Source organism: Musca autumnalis, unplaced genomic scaffold (genome assembly GCF_047663935.1).
Source record: "Musca autumnalis isolate F117 unplaced genomic scaffold, ASM4766393v1 scaffold_5, whole genome shotgun sequence".
Lineage (NCBI taxonomy): Eukaryota > Metazoa > Arthropoda > Insecta > Diptera > Muscidae > Musca > Musca autumnalis.
The window spans coordinates 62,562,037-62,586,399 of record NW_027412088.1 but is presented as its reverse complement, the minus strand read 5'-3'; the positions used below and the strand labels follow the sequence as shown (position 1 = coordinate 62,586,399).

General features: G+C 37.7%; 1 protein-coding gene and 1 long non-coding RNA gene across 13 annotated transcripts in view; both read left to right on the top strand.

Moving 5' to 3' along the window:
• The window catches only part of wdp (Leucine rich repeat protein windpipe), a 190,092-nt gene that overhangs the window by 148,426 nt on the left and 17,303 nt on the right, over positions 1 to 24,363 (top strand). The gene's annotated exons all lie outside the window — the stretch shown is intronic.
• On the top strand, positions 16,224 to 20,264 carry LOC141406199 (uncharacterized). Its single transcript, XR_012413338.1, has 3 exons — positions 16,224 to 18,281; positions 18,386 to 18,649; positions 19,002 to 20,264. It is a non-coding gene; the product is annotated as an uncharacterized lncRNA (long non-coding RNA).

The following is a 24,363-nucleotide window of genomic DNA, read 5'->3' as shown; positions in this document are numbered from 1 at the left end:
CCCGAAAATTCTACGAATGCCGAAAATTCTACGAACCTAATTTTCGGCATTCAAAATGGCCATAAAAATCCACGTTTTCGTATATCCCCATATAACGGTACCTCTCGACTTAGTGTATTTTAAAAAAATAACAAATCTATATTGTCTAATTTTCTTTATATTTGGACCTTGAATATTCAGAGGATATAAAAGTTTAATTTAAAAAATGTCCACTTCAACCCACGTTTATAAGAAGAGATATTTTGAAGACTTAGGGCCTGTTTATGTATGTCGATAAGAAAATGAATACGCAAGAAAAACTACCAAATTTGAGTGTGCTTTTCTAATTTGTTTTTTGTTTTGAAGCAAAAGCAAAGGAAATAATATTTAAAAACTAAGGTTTGGGTGTGTTTCATGCGCACACGTTTTCGTTTCGAAATACATAAACTGGGGGTTAGAGTATTTTGAAGATTTTATGCAGCTCTATCCGTTCACCCAAATTCAAATTGTACTAAATTTAGTACCATTTCGTACTTTTCGTGCACTTATAGTTCGAATTTCCAGAATCCTTTCATTGTTACTTTTCATCAGAAGCCCTCATTCCAAATTTCGGGATTCCAGCTCTATCTGTTCACCCAAATCCAAATTGTACTAAATTTAGTACCATGTATTAGTTTTCGTTCACTTATAGTTCGAATTTCCAAAAACCGTTCATTGTTACTCTTCATCAGTGGCCCTCATTCAAAATTTCAGGATTCCAGCTCTATCCGTTCACCCAAATCCAAATTGTACTAAATTTAGCACCATTTAGTACTTTTCGTGCACTTATAGTTCGAATTTCCAGAATCCTTTCATTGTTACTCTTCATCAGTAGCCCTCATTCCAAATTTCGGGATTCCAGCTCTATCTGTTCACCCAAATCCAAATTGTACTAAATTTAGTACCATGTATTAGTTTTCGTGCACTTATAGTTCGAATTTCCAAAAACTTTTCTTTGTTACTTTCTATTAGTGACCCTCTTTCCAAATTTCAGGATACCAACCCAATCCGTTCACCCAATTTCAAATTGTTCTAAATTTAGTACCATTTCGTACCCTTTTAGTTCGAATTTCCAAAAACCTTTCATTGTTACTCTTCATCAGTGGATCAGGATTCCAGCTCTATCCGTTCGCCCAAATCCAAATTGTACTAAATTTAGTACAATTTAGTACTTTTCGAGCACTTATAGTTCGAATTTCCAGAATCCTTTCATTGTTACTTTTCATCAGAAGCCCTCATTCCAAATTTCGGGATTCCAGCTCTATCTGTTCACCCAAATCCAAATTGTACTAAATTTAGTACCATGTATTAGTTTTCGTTCACTTATAGTTCGAATTTCCAAAAACCGTTCATTGTTACTCTTCATCAGTGGCCCTCATTCAAAATTTCAGGATTCCAGCTCTATCCGTTCACCCAAATCCAAGTTGTACTTAATTTAGTACCATTTAGTACTTTTCGTACACATTAGTACGATTTTCCAAAACCATTTAATTACATCAGCACCACTTCCCAACCTTGATTTCCGTTCCAAATTCTATGATTCTAGCTATATCCGTTCAAAATATACCATTGGTACTAAATTTCGTAAATTTTAGTACTTTTCGTACACTTAGAGTTCGAATTTCCAAAAACACTTTGGTACATCTTTTTAACTCTCCATCAGTGACCCTCATTCCAAATTTCAGAATTCTACCTCTTACCGTTTGCCTAATACAAAGGGTACCATATTTAGTACCTTTTAGTACTTTTCGTACACCTCTAGGTCGAATTTCTAAAAACCCAGCCTTATCTCACCCCTACACACCAACAGCAACCTACACCCAAAATTTCAACTTTCTAGCTTCAGCGGTTTCGTCTGGGCGCTGATGAATCAGTCAGTCAGTCAGTCAGTCAGTCAGTGAATACCTCACCTCACTGCTCTTTTATATATATAGATTATATATTTATTCGAGAAACCAATTAAAAGGAAATCTTTGAAATTATTTACTTAGTTAGCCCTCTATAGAAAATTTGTTCTATAAGCCAAACTAAGAAACAATTTCCGTTCCTCTTTACTTGTTGATTCACATCTCCAATTTGGAATACCGTGTTTTTCGATCCCGTCTTTACTCCATCTAAGTTATGGCGTTCCACTTCAGCGCGGGTGTATCAAATTTCAAAACGATTCTCCAAGGGAGTAACCGATTTGGTCCATACTTTGAACATCGTAGTATTTCTATCAGAGGCTCGAATATGGACTATATCGGTTCACCCCTTCACCTATCACCTATCACATCATATTTCAAAAAAGTGTAGTTTAAGACCTACTCTCCAATAGTTTTGATTTTTCTTGCAGCAGATTGTACTCGAGGCCCCTATTACGACGGTATAAATTCTTTCAGGGGCAAGTCCATACTTTCTGAGAAAAGTATCCGAAAAAGGTAAAAACAACTCATACGGCCACTATGGGTAGTGTGACTGGTACTCACAACAACTCTCGAACCGGATACTGCGTTGCTCTAAACTTTACATATCGTACTACTTGTGGGAATCTTAGATGAAATTAGAATATGATGCTTATCGGTCTACTCCTTCCGGCAGGTCCCCCACAAAAGAACCGATTTGAATTTCGAAATATTTTGTCCAAAAGTTCAACATTTTTGTTTAAGCGCACTTTAACCACGGTGATCTTGAACCAAATTTAAATGGACGGTGCTTACACCTGCGAAGTTTTTGCGGAATCTGAAACTACGAAAATATAGATGAGAAAAATCAAAAAAAAAATCGCCGGAGCTCTTCTTTTTTTAATAAATCGCGATTCAAGATGACATCTTTAAGGGTTTTTTTAGGTTTTCACTGTTTTGCTTGGAAACTGCAAGGCCTAACGGAATGAGACTAAATAATAAGTTGTAGCTGTGAAGATTCTCTACAAGATTGGCTTTCGTAATTTTTTCCTAGGTTGTACAATTTTGGAGATACATAAGTTTAAGTTAGGAAATTGCAATCATAACATTGTAATATAAAGAGGCGATACAGTCAATCCATAGTCCTAATTTGAACTTCTATATCTCAATAACGGTAAAAACTACGAAGATATCGTAAAAGTCAATCATGTAGAGATTTTTCATAGCTACAAGACTTTCTTTAGTCTCATTTCGATAGGACTTGCGGTTTCCAAGCAAAACCGTGAAAACCCAAAAAACCTTTAAAGATGTCACTTGAATCGCGATTTATTTAAAAAGCGCTCCGGCGATTTTTTATACCCTACACCACTATGTGGTAAGGGGTATTATGTGTTAGTGCATTTGTATGTAACATACAAAAGGAAGCGAGATAGACCCATAGTACCTTCTAGGGATATACATAGAATCACTTTCTGAGTCGATTTATGCATGTCCGTCCGTCCGTCCGTTCGCAACATACAGGTCGCATTTTTTGACCGATTTCGCTGAAAATTGGGGAATACCATTTACCATTTTAGCCGTCGGAAGATCAAGTTCGAAGATGGGCTATATCGGTCCAAGTTTTGGTATAGCCCCCATATAACGGTACCTCCCGATTTAAGGTATTTTAAGGATCTTAGCCGCATTTGTTGCCCAAACCAGCTGACATTTTACATTTGAGGATCTCAATGGCCGCGAAATTGCTCCACTAAAAATTGTCAAGATAGGTCCACGGTTCGGTATAGTCCCCATATAACGATACCTCCCGATTTAAGGTATTTTAGGGATCTTAGCCACATTTTTTGCTTGAACTAGCTGAAATTTTACATATGTGGTTCCCAGTGGCCACGAAATTTCGCCACTTAAAATTGTTAAGATAGGTCCATGTTTTTTTGTAGCCCCCATATAACGGTACCTCCCGATTTTAGGTATTTTAAAGATTTTCCCCAAATATGGCTCCAATTTGCCATTTGGAGTTTAATGAGTTCAAAAAATTTACTTTAATGTTTGTTTTGGGTTATTAAAAAACTTCTCCACCAAGAATTATGGACATACATATGTCAACGTTTTGATATTTACATATTTCGACTGGTGTAGGGTATTACATAGTCGGCCCCGCCCGACTTTGGTCTTTTCCTACTGGTTTTTTACCTAAGGTACATCTTTTGGTCCTGTTTACAGCGATATTATGATTTTCGTGGGCAAGTCCATGCTTCCTGATATAATGGTCCAAAAGCTCTTAATTATACGGTGAACACCTGTAATCACTGTGTGGCGCGCTATCTATCCAAAAGAATGACTCCCAAAATAAGATCCACTTCCAATATACACAATGTGGTCCATTCCTTCAGGTGCCACCTTCGCAACACTTTTGCCCTCTAATCTAAATCTATCCTTTTGTCACAACATGCTGAAAATCGCCTGAATACATAATTTTTTGGGGAAAAGGATTTTGGTTGTATAGCCGGTATTCGACCAGGCTGAGAGTATACCTCTGTCGGAAAAGCCGACTGATAATTTTTTGCTTGTGGCTTTGTTTTTAAACTGCTTACTTAAGCCAAAGTAGCATATGTTGGTCACTACAATTCTTCTTCTTATTTCTTATTTCACAACTGTTGTTGTTCGTTGTGTTTATGGCGGTGCCAAGGTAGACAAAGTCTTTAACTGCCTCAAAATTAGAGGTGCCAACTTCCACAGTAAGTTTGAGTCCTATGGAAGCATTTAGCATCAATACATCAAGTTTAGCAGATTCTGCTTCGACCTGCTAAAATGTATCAGTTATTTCATTTACGGATCGACCCATGTCGGCAGCATATGCATCTCCTATAACCTTATCCAGCAGGATGTGGAAGAAATCACACGAAATGCCGTCTCTTTGTCTGAACCCTATTTTGATACTGAACTGTCACGGTGCTCTTGAAGCAACTTTAAATGGACGGTGCTTACACCTGGGAAGTTTTTGCGGATTCTGAAACTGCAATCGTCAAAGATGAGAAAAATCAAAAAACAAAAAAAATCGCCGGAGTGCTTTTTTAATAAATCGCGATTCAAGTCGGCATTTTTTAAGATTTTTTACGTTTTCACGATTTTGCTTGGAAACCGCAAGTCCTTTCGAAATATGACTAAAGAAAATGTTGTAGCTATGAATTGTAGCAAAATCCTGAAGGCCGGGGTAACAAATATGAATGATTGATGTAAACTTCTACATCTCAAAAACGGTAAAACCTACGAAAATATTATGCTGGTCAATCTTGTACAGAATTTTCACTGCTACAACATTTTCTTTAGTCCCATTTCAATAGGACTTGCGGCTTCCACGCAAAATCGTGAAAATCTAAAAAAAAAAACTAAAAATCTGAACTTTGAACGCGATTTATTTGAAAATCCCTCCAGCGATTTTTTCTTGTTTATGTAATTTTTCTCATCTATGAACATTGCTGGTTCAAAATCCGCAAAAAACTTCCCAGATGTCAGCGATTTTCACTTAAAGTTAGTTAAGACGCACCATGTATGACATTGTTTTATAAGGTAGCGATACAGTCAATGCATTGTCCCAATTTGAACTTCTATATCTCAATAACGGAAAACCCTACGAAATTATCATAAAGGTCAATCTTGTAGAGAATTTTCATAGCTACACATTTTTTTAGTCCCATTCCGATAGGACTTGCGGTTTCCAAGCAAAATCGTGAAAACCCAAAAAAAACCCTAAAAATGTCAACTTGAATCGCGATTTATTTAAAAAGCGCTCCGGCGATCTTCTTGTTTTTAAAGTTGTTTCAAGAGCACTGAGCTGTTCTGAGCACTGTGCTGTTCTGTGCTGGAGGAAGGGAATCTATTAAAGTTTTCACACAAAGCCAAATTACCCTTGCGGGGGTATATAAAATTCAGATATGGCTTAGAACTCATTTAAACGTAAGGGCTGTCGAAAGCTGCTTTATAATCGACAAAAAATTGGTTCTTGTCGATCTACATCTCTTCGGCATTTTCCAGGATTTATCGCAGAGTAAATATCTGGTCAATGGTGGATTTTCGTTGAACATAGGCATTCGCACAATATCCCTGACACTGCCTAATAAGCAGTAGGGAACAGACTTATGTCCCTATGTTTAGCGCACACAGTCTTATCTCCTTATGTGTGGATGGCACACAAAATGCTGAGGTTCCAATCGTCGGGTACGATGGTGTTAACTTCCAGATGGTGCTAATTAGCTGATGTATATACCTTATCAGTCTATCACCTTGGGGTTTAAAGAGCTGGTCTGGTAAGCCATCGGCTCTAGCTTCCTTGTTATTCTAAAGTCGGTTTATTTCTGTCTTTATCTCTGTGATTAGACCTCTGGTATCTTTGTCGTCTTTGCTAGTATTAGAGCAACAGTTATCTTTATTATTATTATTTTGGAAAAAATGTTCTTTCCATATCCTGAGCACACTATCTATATATCTTACCAAATTACTTTGCTGGTCTCTACAGGAGGATGTACCGGTACCAAAGCCATCAGTTTGATGTTTCACTGGCTCCTGTTCATTTCAATTTTTTCACACCCCCGCTTTCCTCTTTTTTCCTGCTGAAAGCACATTTCTGCTCTCTTCTTTTCTCCCGATTCCTCTTTTGTGAACCACTCGTTGATGGAGATTGTAGAGAATCCCCATATAGCGCATTTTTCTCTTTGAACGACACTCCTGGTCATACCATGATCCCCTTGGTAGAGAACACAAAGTGATCAATTTGATTTCTTGTTCTTTGGTCTGGAGACAGGCAGGTGCCCTTAAGAATGTCGAGATGCTTAAATCTGGTACTGTTATCTACCATGTTTTTTGCCGCAGCGAAGTCTATCAGCCTCATTCCATTGTCAGATGTTTCATTGTAGAGACAGAATTTCCCGACTGTTGGCCAAATATATTCTACTTTCCAATTTTGGCATTAAACGGTCGTGTGTATCTTCTAAGCTCTCGCAAAATATATCGAATGCTGTTCGTCCTTCTCTTTAGTGGGAGCATGAGCGCAAATAAAGCTGATGTTGAAAAATTTAGTTTTTATCCAATTGTAGTAAGTCTCACTGGGGTAAAGCAGGAGACCAGATTTTAGAACCTCCGTCTAACTACAAATCAGCACCAAACTCATGCTTTATGTCATGGCAGCTAAAATACAGTGTGCCACCTTTAGGTGTTGTTGTGACGCCTTTCCCAATCCATCGTATTACCTGTATGGCAGCCCAACGGCCAGCCCAAGTTTTTAATGTTCTTATGGGCATACACGCAGCTCATTTTAACTTACTACCTTTAACGGATGTTGAGTGCAGTTCCCCGGGAACAGAACTTAAGATGAAAGAGGGACCAAGATAAGTCCTGGGCCGTTGCCTGGCATCTTTCATCCCCTACGTCACCCAATAGTAAATAATATATTTTTATTTTTTAAAATAGTCTGGCATAATCCCATTGTTGTTGTTTTATTATTTTAAAACAACTCATTTATTAGTGGAAAAAAATATATTTTTATATACTTAGTCGATAGCTGTTATTAAAAGCACTAGCATTTATATTTTTTCTTTATTATATTTTACTAGCTGACCCGGTCCGCGTTGCTGGCCCGTTGTTTGGGTTCTCCGTGTAAACTTAAGTTATCTATCCAGTATTGATACACCCATAATTAGGCATCCCTCTAGAAACTTCATAATATAAATCAATGTTTTGACATAAATTCCATATAATGGTATCCCCCAAATTTAAGATATAAAATCTCTTTTATTATACCCTTCACCATAAATCGACAGTTTAAAGCACTTTGTGACCCACATATAATGGTCGGTGCTCGTCAATTAACATTGCTATATATTGGATTGTTGGTCTCGGTTGGGGTCGTAATTATTACTGCAAAGAATTGTTGGTATAGGTCCACGTTTTGATATAGCTCCCATAGAACGGTACCGGCTGATTTTCGCTATTTTTGAGGATTTAACATCATTATCACACCGAAATGGCTGAAATCTGGTTTTAATATATTTTAAAGAGGAGAGCATAAATATTCGTATCGACCGAAAGACACGCCTTTTTATTTGCGCTCGGTATGTTACAGTAATAGGTTCACGTTTTGATATAGCTCCCATAAAATAGTACCTCCCGATTTTCGATAGTTCAGAGATATAGCCACTGTTCAGTATACGTCCTCGTTTTGATATAGCTCCCATAGAACGGTGGCGCCTGATTTTCGCTATTTTTGGTGGATTTAACCTCATTCATGCCGATCGAACGTAACGCTTTTTTTCTTCGCGCTCTATATGCAATAGTGGTAAAATACCCCTTAGCGAAATGTATGTTCCTTCGGGATATGTATGGCAACATTTATATAATTCATAAAAAAATTACTTCTATAAATTGTAGTTGTTATTATCGAGATTTTGCTGTATTTAAAAAATGTATCTTTACCTAGCTATACCAAGGACTGAAATCAATGCTCATGAAGTTTCACTTCCCACATTTTGAGATTTTATCCGTAATTATAATATTTTCAAAAATCGAACACGATCGCGGTATTCTGATTCCAATGATGATATTGTATTGTATATCAATAACTTTGTCTGATTTCCAATGGATTTTTCTGGAATTTCGATCTTGTGACATCTCAAGTTATCCGGATTTTACTGTATTCCAAAATGTGGAGTTGATCGCGCTGTCTCACTTATTGTTTAGTGTTCAGCGTTTATAGCGTTTTTTAGGCATGCTTACAAAATTATGTATATTATCTGAAATAATAAATTTTTGCAAATTTTGTGATGACCGCGATATTTCACTTTTCGCGATATTTCACTTCCGCGAAGACCATTCAGGGTCAAGACAGTAATTACAGTTGTATTGCAAACAATCTGTAAACAATACGTTCAAAAATATCATGGACTTCAGATTTAAAACAAAAATTTTTTTGAAGGAGAACCTCCGGTCACTACACTTAGCCGTATTAAAATAGCTCACGACCGCGCTATCCCACTTGTTCAAGCTAGTGTTTATATCATTTTTGTGTCACGCTTACTAAAATTATGTATATTAATTGAAATAATACATTTTTGAAAACTTCGTGATGACCGCGATCATTCAGGGGAAAACAATCTGTAAACAATACGTTCAAAAATATCAAAGATTTCAGATTTTCTTAAAAACATTGAGGGGGAGGACCACCGGTCACTATAAAAACAGCTTACGACTGTTCTAATTAATTGAAATAATACATTTTTGAAAATTTTCCGATGACCGATTTTCACTTCCGCGACGACCATTCAGGGTCAAGACTGTAATTACCATAGCATTGCAAACAATTTGTAAACAATATATTAAAACGTATCTTGAATTTCGCGGTTTTCTTAAAAAATTGTGGGGAGGACCACCGGTCACTACACTTAGCGGGATAAAAAAATAGATTACGACCTATTCTCAGACCTAAAAACTCCACATACAAAATTTCATAAGATTTCCCAATCGTTTTTTCGGAATTTCTATACAGTGACATCTCAAGTCATCGGGATTTCACTGTATTCTAAAATATGGCGTTGACCGCGTTATCCCACATATTGAAGCCAGTGTTTTAGCGGTTTTGTAGTCACGCTTACTAAAAGTAGGTATATTATCTGAAATAATACATTTTTGAATAATTTGGGATGAACGCGATATTTCACTTCCGCGACGACCATTCAAAAAAAAAATATATAGCCTATTTTCACCACCGGTGTTCCCAGTACATTATCTGAAATTTTCAAGAAAATCTATTCAGCCGTTTTTGAGTCTATTCGGAACATACAAACATACAAACATACAAACAAACAAACATACTAACATACACACATTGCCTTTTATATATTAGATAATTATAATATTTTTTTTTAAATAAAGTGAACATAAAATAAAAATATGTTTATATACTATTTAAATATTTATTCATTTATTAATTTTATATTTATTTTTTCGAATTTTTAATTTTATGAATTTATTTATTTTTTTCAGGTTTGTTTTTTTATTTCATTCGGCATATAATATCAATTATATACCACAATAAGTGCCAATAATAAGTAAGTCCCCAATGTATTATCGTATTAAATGAATTTATTGTGTCACCCCATTATTTCAAGATTCTCGACACTTTTTAGTGTCATAAATCATCCAACAATGAACACAATTTCCTGTCTTCGCATTTATCCCACTTCGTTTTTTTTCTATAAGTGACAAATCATTAATTTTTAACATTTTTCATTTGATTAAACTATTTGTCATACATTTAGATTTAATTATAATCATTTTCACACATAAATTAAATTTTGAATTACACGCATGTGTCACATACTTACATACAAACAAACAACAACCACATCACACCAGTCCGACAACATCGACATCGCATCAACAACAACCGCAAACAATTACTCCCAGACCAATTTAAGTGGCATCCATTAAGCAATGGAGCTGAGCATTAAGATGAATGCATTTGATGCTGTATCTATGAAATTATGTTGATGATGATAATAACGAAGACATGGTGATGATGATGATGATGTTATTTGTTATTGCAATGTCATCCATGTTCCATGGCATGGAACATGTGGTTAAGTAAAGGGGCAACAACATTTGCTATTGGACCAAATGAAAAAAAAAAAATTATCAATGTAGACAATGAATGAACTTGTAGTAAATTACGAAAACGAATGCAAAGAAGACAAAAAAGACAATAATTTATTATTTTGATCAACTTCAACAGTTCAGTTGAGTGTGATTTAATGTAGTCATATGCTTTTACATATCCGTACAGTGGAACGTCATTAAAATAATTAGGTTAGGGTGCGGAAAAAACTGCCAAATGTTCTAGAGGTCGCTGACTCAATCCAGGAAATATTTCTGATATACCAATACCGCTAATACCACTAATATCTTTGCTGTTTACTTACTTACTTAGCTGGCCCATTACAGAACATATGTTCTATAAGCCGAACTAAGAAAAGATCTCAAATTCTATGCGTTTACTGCTTCGCTTTCTGGAATACCGCGTCTTTTCATCTCTTCATCCACTTGTTTGCTCCATCTATGGTAAGGACTGCCAATTCTGCGTGCACCGCCATGTGGCACGTATTTATACGCCTTTTTAGCGGGTTCATCATCGCTCATTTTTATGATATGGCCTAGCCAACACAATAGCTGCATCTCGATATGTTTATCTATACTGATGTCGTTGTATAGCAGATACAGCTAGTGGTTCAAACGAAGTCGATATTCACCGTCCACTCAGATTGGTCCGTACATCTTTCGAAGAATTTTTCTCCCAAACACACCAAGTACCCCGGCTTCTGAACCATACATCAGCACGGGTAGTATCTGTGTTTTATAAAGCGTTGTTTTTGTGTGACGAGATGTGGCTTTATTCCTAAACTGCTTACTCAGACCGAAGTAGCATCTGTTGGCCAACACTATTCATCTTCGCATTTCACAACTGATGTTGTTGGTTGTGATTACGGCGGTGCCGAGGTAGACGATGTCCTTTACTACCTCAAAATTGTAGGAACCAACGTCAACAGTTGGCCCGATCTCTATGGACTCATGCGTGTCAACACCATTAACTTGTTCTTCTCGCCGTTTACCGCCATACCCACTTTAGCAGATTCCCTTTCGACTTTTGCAAAGGTGTCAGTTACTTCCTTTATCGATCGATCCATAATGTCAATTCCGTAACATATGGCTGTTCGTGTATATTGTTCCACTTCTTTTGACCTTCGCGTCTCGTATGACCTTCTCCAGCAGGGTGTGGAAAAAATACACGACAGGCCGTCTCCTTGTCTAAAACCTCTTTTTGTAATAAATTCTTCGGAGAAGTTCTTTCCTATTTTAACCGAGTATCAGTTAATGTCATTCTACAAAGCCGAATGAGCTTGGCAGGAATACCAAAATCAGACATGGCTTTGAACACCTTTGAACGTGTGGGGCTGTCGAAGGGAGCTTTATAATCGACGAAAAGATGGTAGGTGTCGATCTGCATCTCTTGGGTCTTCTCCAGGATTTGCCGCAGGGTAAATATCTGGTCAATGGTGGACTAGCCAGGTCTAAAACCGCATTGGTATGGTCCAATCATATCATTGACCATAGCCGTTAGTCTCTCACACAATATGCCAGATACTATCTTATATGCAATAGGGAGCAGACTTAAGCCCCTGTAATTGGAGCACACAGTCTTATCCCCCTTCTTGTGGACTGGACATAGGATGGTCATGTTCCAATCGTCGGGTACGCGTTCTTCCTGCCATATGGTACTAACTAGATGATGCATACCCTTATCTGCCTGCCGCCTCCGGTTTTGAACAGCTCGGCTGGCAAGCCATCGGCTCCTGCTGCCTTATTATTTTTAGCCGGTTTATTGCTGTCTTTACCTCATCCTGGCTGGGTGGTATACATTCAATACTATCTTCTGGGATTGGATCTATGTTATCTTCGCCGTCATCGCTACTATCGGATACCAACAGTTTGGAAAAATGTTCTTTCCATAACCTGAGCACACTATCTGTATCAGTTACCAAATTACCTTGCTGGTCTCTACATCAGTTTGATGTTTTACTCTTTGGTAGAACTTTCGGACTTTATTCTGGCTCCTGTAAATCTTGATTGTGTCACACTCCCGCCTTTCCATTTCTCTCTTTTTCCTGCGGAAAAGACGTTTCTCCTCTCTCCTTTTCTCCCGATACCTCTCTCGAGCGCTACGCGTTGCTACAGATTGTTGAGTAGCCCAATATGCCGCATTTTTCTCTTCGGTAGCAGCACGACACTCCTGGTCATACCATGGATTCCTTGGTGGAGGTCTCTGGTATCCAAGTATGGATTTTGTGGCTGTGTGCATAGAGTGGGCAATGTTTTGCCATTGTCCTGATATGTTATCGGGACGAGGAGTGCTGTGATTAAGCAATTGGGCTAGTTGAGTGGAATATGCTGTGGCTATCTGTTGTGTTTGCAGCTTACCGATGTCCACCTTCCGTGTTGTATCTGTTCGTGCTTTATTTGCAACGTTTAGACGGATACGTACCTTTGCTGCAACAAGGCAGTGGTCCGAGTCTATGTTTGCACCTAGGAACGATCTTACATCCAACACGCTTGATGCATGTCTTCCATCTATCACAACGTAATCAATTCGATTTCTTGTTCTTTGATCTGGAGACAGCCAGGTGCCCTTATGAATATCGAGATGCTTAAATCTGGTACTGCTAACTACCATGTTTTTTGCCGCTGCAAAGTCTATCAGCCTCGTACCATTGTCAGATGTTTCATTGTGGAGACTGAATTTCCCGACTGTTGGGCCAATGATATTCTCCTCTCCAATTTTGGCATAAAAGTCGCCTAGAATAATTTTAATGTCATGGGCAGGGCAACGATCATAAGTTTCTTCTAAGCGCTCGTAAAATATATCTTTGGTCTGTTCGTCCTTGTCGGCCTTGTTCTATTCAAGTACATCTGCCAATGAGTTAATTGCACCTTCTCTATAAAAAGTGCGAACATTCCAGGTGCAGATTCGCAGAGCATGGTCCTTAAAACGTTTGCGGGGTTCGTCAACTTTAGAGGGGTTTGTTTTTCATTTCTTTCGTTTTTTCATAGTAGACTGCTTTTTCTAAAGGAGGGTTACTAACCCGACGACCGAACCCAAGTTTTTAACGTTCTGATGGGCGGCACATGTTAGCTCACTACTTTTAACGGGTGTTAAAGTCAGCTCCCCAGGTAACACCATGGGGAGGTCAGTGTCCACTTGAGATGAAAGAGGGACCAAGATAAATCCTGGGCTTTGCCTTCTTAAAGCCGGTCAGGACCGTTCCTTATTGAGAGATACCAAAATTTCACTCGCTATTTTTTCCGGTACTGCTTATAAGAAATATTCGATTCTTTTGCGCTACAGTTCCGTGTACTCCGGAAGAAGCTAATGAGGTTTTACTTTATTATTTTGCATTGCAATTGAATAACAGTCGCCGTCTGTCTGTCTGTCTGTCTGTTCACAAAACTGTCGCCAAACACTCACAGGCTACAGTTTCAGATTCCGCCATATCATCCATATTCATTCATCACCATTATACGCCTTATTGATGTTACGCATCATTTGCTGTTGATGAAGCGAATATTCGAATATTTGTTGAATTACAACAGTGCTGCAGTCTTGTGGATTGAAGTGGACACTCAATATGAGGTGGAAGAAAAATATTGCGCTTGAAGTAGTAAGTGGTGAGCAAGCGCAAAATGATTTGTGTGATTTTTGTTTCGTGTTGTTGGTGTCAAGCAGTTCGAATGCGCGCTTTTCTTGTAGTGCAAATTGGGTTAAATTTTTTCTAGTATTATTAAAATTTGCAATTTTTTTAAGTCTCTCGGGACATATTTTGATGTATAGTAAAGCAAGTGTCTATTGCTGTGTGGAACGATAAACAAAAGACATAACATATGTATGTTCAAATAATATTTTGACAGCTACCAATAGCCATTTAAGCTTCTGGTATTTCCCCAAATGGGAATTTCCCACATGATTTACACGTTAGACATTTTGTGTTTGTTGAATATGCCATTGGCTGGAGGAAACGAATCATTTCCTTGGCTAGCCAAGATTTACCGTTTTGGGTTTTCAATATCTTTTGTTTTGTAATTTCTTTTGTTAATTTTCCTAAGCTACTTCTTCCGTTAAGTGATCGTTCGCATCCCATGTTATTATATAACTTTGGGTTCATCGTTTCATTGTGCTTTTTGAGTTCAGTTCATTAAAAATAATTTCAAGCGTTGCTCAAAGGCAACTTGGGCCCAGTGATTTTTATTTTCGCCACAACAATAAAGATCATTTATTGTCTGGTATTCTCATAATTTCGCTTGCTTCTTTTCTTCGTATTGTTTTGTGTTTTTGTTTTCGCAGTGATTTTAATAATTCCAAACTTTGATTTAAGACATTTCATTCCTGCAATAAATTCAGACACATGGTTTGCACATTCAATTTAATTCATTATGTGTGAATGTGTGAGTGTGTGAATGGACATTGGGTTATTTAAATAATTTGTTCATTATATTTTCATATTATTTTCGCAGAATAATCTGCTACTCCAGTTCATCGTTCATTGTGTTGGGAATGAGACAAAATGTAATTAATTTTAAACATATGGAAACATTCCAAAGTTGGTTTCATCCAAGTTTCAGGGGGGTGGTACAGGAGTGCCGGGACCCTTCATACCCTTACTTAAAACTGAACACAAAACTTCAGCCATTACAGTTGAATAAAGAGGCTAAAACCTTCAAAAGTGCCGACAATTTTGCGGTTCCGTTTATATCAAAACCTAGAACTATACCGAAAATTCTCTACAAGAGGGTTTCATGCCTTCAATGGAGACTTAATACTAAATTGCAGCCATTTCTGTAGAACCAGGTGGATAAAACTCTTCTTCTTGGCGAAAAGTTTTGTGGCCCCCAAAGAAGTCTAAATACCAATTGGCAAAAAATTTTGGTATGATAATTTGGATAAAAACCTATAAAATAATAAAAATCGGAAGGTACCGTTCTTGGGGCCTATGTCAATACGTGGACCTGTACAAACACATTTTATGGCGAAAATTTTTTAGTCCCAAAGACGACGAAATTCAAAATTTAAGGCTGTTCCGTAGGATTATTCGGCTAAAAACCTGAAAACACCCAAAATCGGGAGGAACAGTCATATTAGAGCAATATTAAAATGCGGACCTATACTGTCAAATTTCTGGAAGAAATTTTGTGTTCCCAAGGAAACTAGGTATCAAATTTCTGCAGTTTTAGTACGATAATAGCCTCATAAACATTGAAAATACCGAAAATCGGGAGGCACCGTTCTATGGGGCCTATATAAAAACGGAGAACCCTATAGCCCATTTTCAATACCCAACATCATTGGAGTAATAAAAACTTCTGTAACAAATCATAAAGTTCTATCTTAAATATTGCAAGCTGTATCTTGATTTCAACAAACGTACGGGCGGTTTAAAGGATAGACGGATATGGCTACGTTGACTTACAATTTTATCCTGATCAAGAGTATATACACTTTATAGGTTTCCGACGAATATTTCGATATGTTCCAAATATAATTATAAATTTTATTATACCCCCAATATTATGGTGGAGGGTATAAAAACATAATTCTTCATGTATTCCGAGAATTACACTTTGGAAGGGTTGTTCAAGCATTCCGGTCATTATCCAGAGAAATAAGGAGATCAGAATTAGGGCAAAGTCTTCACATGGAAAACGAAATCTTCATGCAGAAGATCATAGTTGTTCATATAGAATACCACAGGTCTTCATATAGATGACCACAGGTCTTCATATAGAAGACCACAGGTCTTCATATAGAAGACCACAGGTCTTCATATAGAAGGCCACAGGTCTTCGTATAGAAGACCACAGGACTTCATATAGAAGACGACAGGTCTTCATATAGAAGACGACAGGTCTTCATAAAGAAGACCACAGGTCTTCATATAGAAGACCACAGGTCTTCATATTGAAGACCACAGGTCTTCATATTGAAGACCACAGGTCTTCATATAGAAGACCACAGGTCTTCATATAGAAGACCACAGGTCTTCATATAGAAGACCACAGGTCTTCATATAGAAGACCACAGGTCTTCATAAAGAAGACCACAGGTCTTCATAAAGAAGACCAAAGGTCTTCATATAGAATATCACAGGTCTTCATATAGAAGACCACAGGTCTTCATATAGAAGACCACAGGTCTTCATATAGAAGACCATAGGTCTTCATACAGAATATCACAGGTCTTCAGACAGAAGATCACTGGTATTCATATAGAAGACCACTGGTCTTCATATAGAAGACCACTGGTCTTCATATAGAAGACCACTGGTCTTCATATAGAATGCCACTGGTCTTCATATAGAATACCACTGGTCCTCATATAGAAGATCACTGGTCCTCATATAGAAGACCACTGGTCCTCATATAGAGATCACTGGTCCTCATATAGAAGACCACTGGTCTTCATAAAGAAGACCATATAGAAGACCACTGGTCTTCATATAGAAGACCAGAGGTCTTCATATAGAAGACAGCAGGTCCTAGTATGCACGACCACAGGTCTTTAGATAGAACACCACCGGTCGTTAGATAGAATACCGCAGGACTTCAGATAGAAACTACTAGTCTATAGGAAGACCACAAGTCTTCATATAGAAGACAACAGGTCTTCGTTTAGAAGACCACAGGTCTTCGTTTAGAAGACCACAGGTCTTCGTTTAGAAGACCACAGGCCTTCGTTTAGAAGACCACAGGTCTTCGTTTAGAAGACCACAGGTCTTCGTTTAGAAGACCACAGGTCTTCGTTTAGAAGACCACAGGTCTTCTTTTAGAAGACCACAGGTCCTCATATAGAAGATCACTGGTCCTCATATAGAAGACCACTGGTCTTCATAAAGAAGACCATATAGAAGACCACTGGTCTTCATATAGAAGACCAGAGGTCTTCATATAGAAGACAGCAGGTCCTAGTATGCACGACCACAGGTCTTTAGATAGAACACCACCGGTCGTTAGATAGAATACCGCAGGACTTCAGATAGAAACTACTAGTCTATAGGAAGACCACAAGTCTTCATATAGAAGACCACAGGTCTTCATATAGAAGACCACAAGTCTTCGTTTAGAAGACAACAGGTCTTCGTTTAGAAGTCCACAGGTCTTCGTTTAGAAGACCACAGGCCTTCGTTTAGAAGACCACAGGTCTTCGTTTAGAAGACCACAGGTCTTCGTTTAGAAGACCACAGGTCTTCTTTTAGAAGACCACAGGTCTTCGTTTAGAAGACCACAGACCTTCGTATAGAAGGTCACAGGTCTTCATATAGAAGAGCACAGGTCTTCATATAGAAGAGCACAGGTCTTCATATAGAAGACCACAGGCCTTCGTATAGAAGACCGCAGGTCTTCGTATAGAAGACCACAGGTCTTCGTATAGAAGACCACAAGCCTTCGTATAGAAGACCACAGGTCTTCATATAGAAGACCGCAGGTCTTCGTATAGATGACCACAGGTCTTCGTATAGAAGACCACAGGTCTTCGTATAGAAGGCCACAGGTCTTCGTATAGAAGGCCACAGGTCTTCGTATAGAAGGCCACAGGTCTTCGTATAGAAGACCACATGTCTTCGTATAGAAGACCACATGTCTTCGTATAGAAGACCACAGGTCATCGTATAGAAGACCACAGGACATCGTATAGAAGACCACAGGTCTTCATATAGAAGACCACAGGTCTTCGTATAGAAGACCACAGGTCTTCGTATAGAAGACCACAGGTCTTCGTATAGAAGACCACAGGTCTTCATATAGAAGACCACAGGTCTTCGTATAGATGAACACAGGTCTTCGTATAGAAGACCACAGGTCTTCGTATAGACCACAGGTCTTCGTATAGACCACAGGTCTTCGTATAGAAGACCACAGGTCTTCGTATAGAAGACCACAGGTCTTCGTATAGAAGACCACAGGTCTTCGTATAGAAGACCACAGGTCTTCGTATAGAAGACCACAGGTCTTCGTATAGAAGACCACAAGTCTTAGTATAGAAGACCACAGGCCTTCGTATAGAAGACCACAGGTCTTCGTACAGAAGACCACAGGTCTTCGTATAGAAGACCTCAGGTCTTCGTATAGAAGACCACAGGTCTTCGTATAGAAGACCACAGGTCTTCGTATAGAAGACCACAGGTCTTCGTATAGAAGACCACAGGTCTTCGTATAGAAGACCACAGGTCTTCGTATAGAAGACCACAGGTCTTCGTATAGAAGACCACAGGTCTTCGTATAGAAGACCACAGGTCTTCGTATAGAAGACCACAGGTCTTCGTATAGAAGACCACAGGTCTTCGTATAGAAGACCACAGGTCTTCGTATAGAAGACCACAGGTCTTCGTATAGAAGACCACAGGTCTTCGTATAGAAGACCACAGGTCTTCGTATAGAAGACCACAGGTCTTCGTATAGAAGACCACAGGTCTTCGTATAGAAGACCACAAGTCTTCGTATAGAAGACCACAGGTCTTCGTATAGAAGACCACCATAGATGAAAGTTTCAATTCACATAGGCTGAGGGTATATGTCTGTCGGCAAAGCAAACTGATACTTTTTTACTGGTTCTTTTTGAACATATAAATCTATTTCTATATAAGGTAATGCTGTTATTTTGTACACTTGATTTTCCTTTCCTTCAAAAAACTCCCACGGATTTTGCATTAGTTTAAGGTCTACTCCTTTTTTGTAGAACATACATTCCTGTTTCTTTTTCAATTTTCACTTTCACTGAACAAATGTTTCTCTGCAGCACATTTTCCATAATAGTCTTACGAAGAGATGTTGTTAGGATTTACTTCACTCACATTTGGTGGCACTCTGTGGAGTGCATTCAATCAAAAAACACCAAACATGTCAATCAAAATGTGTAGCGGTGCAATAAAAAAAGCTTATGACAAATTGTATTACATGAACACACAAACAAGACTACATGCATATTTGTTTCTTCTTTTTATGAAGTCTATTTACAAGTAATTAAGAAAGGCTGCTTTCTGTTGTTTGCACCTTGAAAACAATAAAAATGTCTCGACTATATGAAAATAATATTTACAAAAATGTTTACACAAAAATGAATAATGGGCGTGAGCACACACCCGCCACTGATGGAAGTCTGGACCGCTGCGTACATGATTTGCTGTCTTGGTTGTAAAGTACACTTAAAAAAAGAAACATACTCAAAATTTGTATACCCTTTAAACCCATAATCTTAAAATGAGATCCTTAAAACAATCACATGTATAAAAGCAAAATTTGATATTTTGAAAAAGTCTAGTTTGATTGACCTCACTTTGCTTAGCTTATATTATTTTCTGTGTACAATATAAAAGTAAATGTGTGATATCTACTCATGTGGAAAATCTCTCCATCTAAATTTTCCCATTTTATCTTAAACTTGACTTACAACTTTTTTAACTGATACACCGACATTAATGTCTGGATTTTTCATTTTTTCATTTCTCGTTAAAGTTAATTAACCATTTAAATGGTGATTTTCTAATCAAGCCATCATCTGATTGATTTTTATCTGTATGTCAGTGCGACGCTAACTTAATTTTCTTTTGTAGTTGAGATCCGAAAGCATTTTAATTCAGAGGATCGTTGAAGGCATGTAAAGCAAAGTAAATTTGTTTATATTGGCAGTTGGAAAATGTAATGCTATGCTTTAGTGATTTTATGTGATAGGCAAAATATTTGTTTTTGCCATTGTTAGAGCACCCACTTAGAGGAAGGTTAATTATTAAAAATAGGAAAACAATGGACGGAATTGTTTTCAGATTTTTAAAATTAATTAATTAAATAACAAATACGTGAAACAAATTTTATCTGCCCGTACAAAACTAAGAATATTATGTATTGGTATACAATTGGTACTCCTCGGAAACGTGGAAATTGACTGATCCGACAAGCTACATGTACTCATAAACAAAAGCAACCGGTTTGTATGTATAATATTCTGGGAGGACACAATACCCATCGTTGAAATAAAATTTTGGAAAAGGCGCTGTATAGGCCATCCACTATAACACGCCCAGTGTAAACAGTATAGCAACAAATTACACTGTGTGTAATTTTTTGCATCATGTAAAATTACCATATTCCGACATCGCAGAGTAAAAGAAGACATATGTCTTTGAGATTTTACCCTTGGCTTCTGCTAGAAAATTTGATAGGATCGGACGGTGATATGCCAGTCAACTTCTCCGTGGTTTAGAAAAGTAAGACAGTCTGTTAACGGAAACGATGATGGGAAAATTGTCTGCAATAATCTTATCCTCATAGGAGCGTCTGCGTTCACGGACAGCGATGTACCCCTCTGGTCATTACCTACACTCACAGAAAAAATTACTCCATACGTGGTCAAACTGACCACATCCGTTATCGATAATGTATCAACACCGTGGTCAAAGGAAGCACGTTTGTGGTCGAAATATTTGAAATTAAGCATGCATGTGTTCATATTGACACCATTAGCGGCCAAATTAAAAAAAAATGACAACAGCCATGGTGAAAAAATTGAACATGTCTGTGGTCATGTTGGCACCATACGGTGTTGATTTTAAATCAATTTGAATCGATTTTCGCTCTGTGTAGGACGGAATGTCTAAAGGCCTGGGTACATATTCTGCCTCGCCTGCTTACCTTACTTTCCTGCTTCATTTCTGACATAATACAAATAAAAGAATAAAGAATGCCGGGCAAATTTCGAACTGGGTTGCCCGTTTCTTTTCTATTCTTTTGTCAGAAGCAAGCAAGGTAATTAGGCGAGCCAGGTTATGTACCCAGGCCTTAAGCTCATTGAAGCCCACAAAAGCGACTTATTGTCAGAATGAATTGCAAGGCAACAGTTTTTCATTCATCGGCGGGGCGTACACATTAAGTGCGTCTACCTCGGCAGTCCATATATACATAGATTACTAGAGTCAAGCTCTGTTATGACCAGACTGGTGTATAAGGAAGGCAAGTCCTCCTCCTTCTCTTCTCACACAATACTTCTGCAAAACTGATAGGTTACTTTTTTACCCTCCACCATAATATGGGGGTATAATTTTCTTTGTCATTCCGTTTGTAACATATCGAAATAGTCGCCGGAGACCCTAAGTCGATTCAACCACATCCGTCTGATGAATTCAAGACACAATTCGCAATATTCAAGACAGAGCTTCATAATTTCGTTCTGGTACTCCTAGGATGTTTGGTATTGGAAATGGGCTATATCGGTCAACAGTATTTTGAAGTTTTTTTGCCTAATTATCACACCGAAATGGCTGAAATTTAGTATTTAGTCTTCTTTGGGGCTAAAAAACCTTCCTCCAGAAATTTGTCAGTTCAGGTCCACTTTTTGATTTTCGGTATTCTCAAGGTTTTAGCCTCATTATCATACCGAAATGGCTGAAAATTGCCACATAGTCTTCTTTCGAGCCAAAAAACTTTCTCCCAGAAATTTTGTCATTACAAGATCACGTTTTGATATAACCCAAATAGGAAGGTACCTAGGGATTTTAGGCATTCTTAAGGTTTTGTCAGTTTTGATATGACCCTCATAGAACGGTAGTCACATTATCCTATCGAAATGACTGATATTTGGTCTTCGATATGAAAATACAACATTCCTACAGAGAGTAGAGGGTATAGAATCTTCCCTTCCCTGGTATAGATACAAGTTTTAATATAGCCCCGATACAAGAGGATTTTCGACATTTTGTTTATACCCTCCACCATATTAAGTTTGTTTTTCTGTTTGTAACACATCGAACTAATCATTTGCGACCGCATAAAGTATATATATTCCTGATCAGTAGACAGCGGAATTTTATGCAACCCCTATTTTTGGTCCGATTTATGTCAAATTTTGGGGATGGGCATATTTTTGTCTTCTGATTAAATTGCAATGGAGACATATGCATTTTAAATATTTTCTTATGCAACAAATATTTCAATAATAGGTACAAAAATGTTTGTGAGTACATATAATTCTTCTGTTTAAAATTCTCTTCAGACAAGTCAATAAAATAGAGAAATGTGTAACCACAGCCATAACCTTCAAAATACCGAGAGTCGGAAGATATGGTTCTATGGGGGTATATGAAGGGTTGGACCGATACCGACAAATTTCAGATGGAAAGTTGTATACCCCCAAGGAGGACTTAATACCAAATTTCCGCCATTTCGGAGGTATCTTGAGCCACAACCTCCAAAAAACCGGAAATCGGGAGATACCGTTCCATTTCGGGCTATACGAAGACGTGGACCTATACCCAAAAATTTCAAGTCGAAAGTTTTATAGCCCCAACGAAGACTAAATACCAATTTTCAGTCAAATTTCAGGTGGTAAATTGTATACCTCATTAATACCAAATTTCAGCCATTTCGGTGGTATATTGAGGCCACAACCTTCAAAATACAGGAAATAGAGAGGTACCGTTATATTAGGGCTATATGAAGACGTGGACCTATACCGAGAAATTGCAGGTGGAACGTTTTATACCCCCAATGAGGACTTTGGACAAAATTTCAGCCATTTCAGTGGAATATTGAGGCTACAATCTTCAAAATATTGAAAATTGGGAGGTACCGTTCTATGGGGGCTATATAAAGTGGTTGGAAAGTTTTATACCCCCAAACAAAGACTTAATAAATATTTCAGCCTTTTCAGTGTGATATTGAGGCCACAACCATCAAAATATCGGAAATCGGGAGGTACTGTCCTAGGGGAACTAGATGAAGACACGGATCTATGCGGACAAATTTCAGGTGAAAGGTTTCATACACCCAACGAAGACTTAATACCAAATTTCAGCCATTTCGGTCGGATATTCAAGCCACATCTGGTTTTGCATATGCTCATTTTAAAAATTTTTGGACCTTTAATCAGATTTTCTCTAAGACCATCCTAACCATATATGCATTTGCATATGATGCCGCTGTCTATTGATCAGGATAAAATTCTAAGACGATCTAGCCGTATACGTTGTAACCATTTCCCGCATTTTTTACCGAATTAGCTGAATTTTGACATTTGAAGTTCCACGTTTTTGTACAGCCCCCATATAACGATACCTCCCGATTTAAAGTATTTTGAGGTTTTTAGTCACATTTTCTGTTCGAATTATCTAAAATTTGACATTTGATGTTCTCATTGACCAAAAAACTTCTCCACTAAAAATTACCAAGTTAGGTCCACGTTTTGGCCCCCATATAACGCTACCTCCCGATTTAAGGTATTTTTGGGTTATTAGCTAAATTTGTTGATAGAACTAGTTGTAATTTAACATTTGAGGTTCTCAATTGTCCCGAAACATTTCCATTAAAAGTCTTCAACATTGCACGATGGGGCCGATGATATGTTTTTAAGGCAAAAAATCACAGGGGCAAGCTATACCTTCAAAATTTCGTGCAGATGTTTATAATCGGCCTAGAATCTAATCTGCCAAATTTGGTTGATATCGGTTCATATATAGATATAGCTCTCATATATATGTTCGCCCGATTTCGAGTAATTGATGGACCAAACACGAAAATTCTGTCCAATTATGATGATATTTGGAATATGTGACGGAATTCGGACTGGAAATAAGTTTGCCAAGTTATTTTGAAATCGGTTCAGATTTGGATATAGCTCCCATATATATTTTCACCCGATTTTAGGTATTTGTTGCAACAAACACGCCAATTCTCTCCAATTTCGATGAAATTTAAAATCTGTGACGAAATTACGTCTAGAAAAAAAGTATGCCAAATTATATCGAAATCGGTTCAGATTTGGATATATCATTACCTTGTTCTAGCGTAAATACTGTGTCGCTAGCTAACCATAAGCTTTCAAATTGTA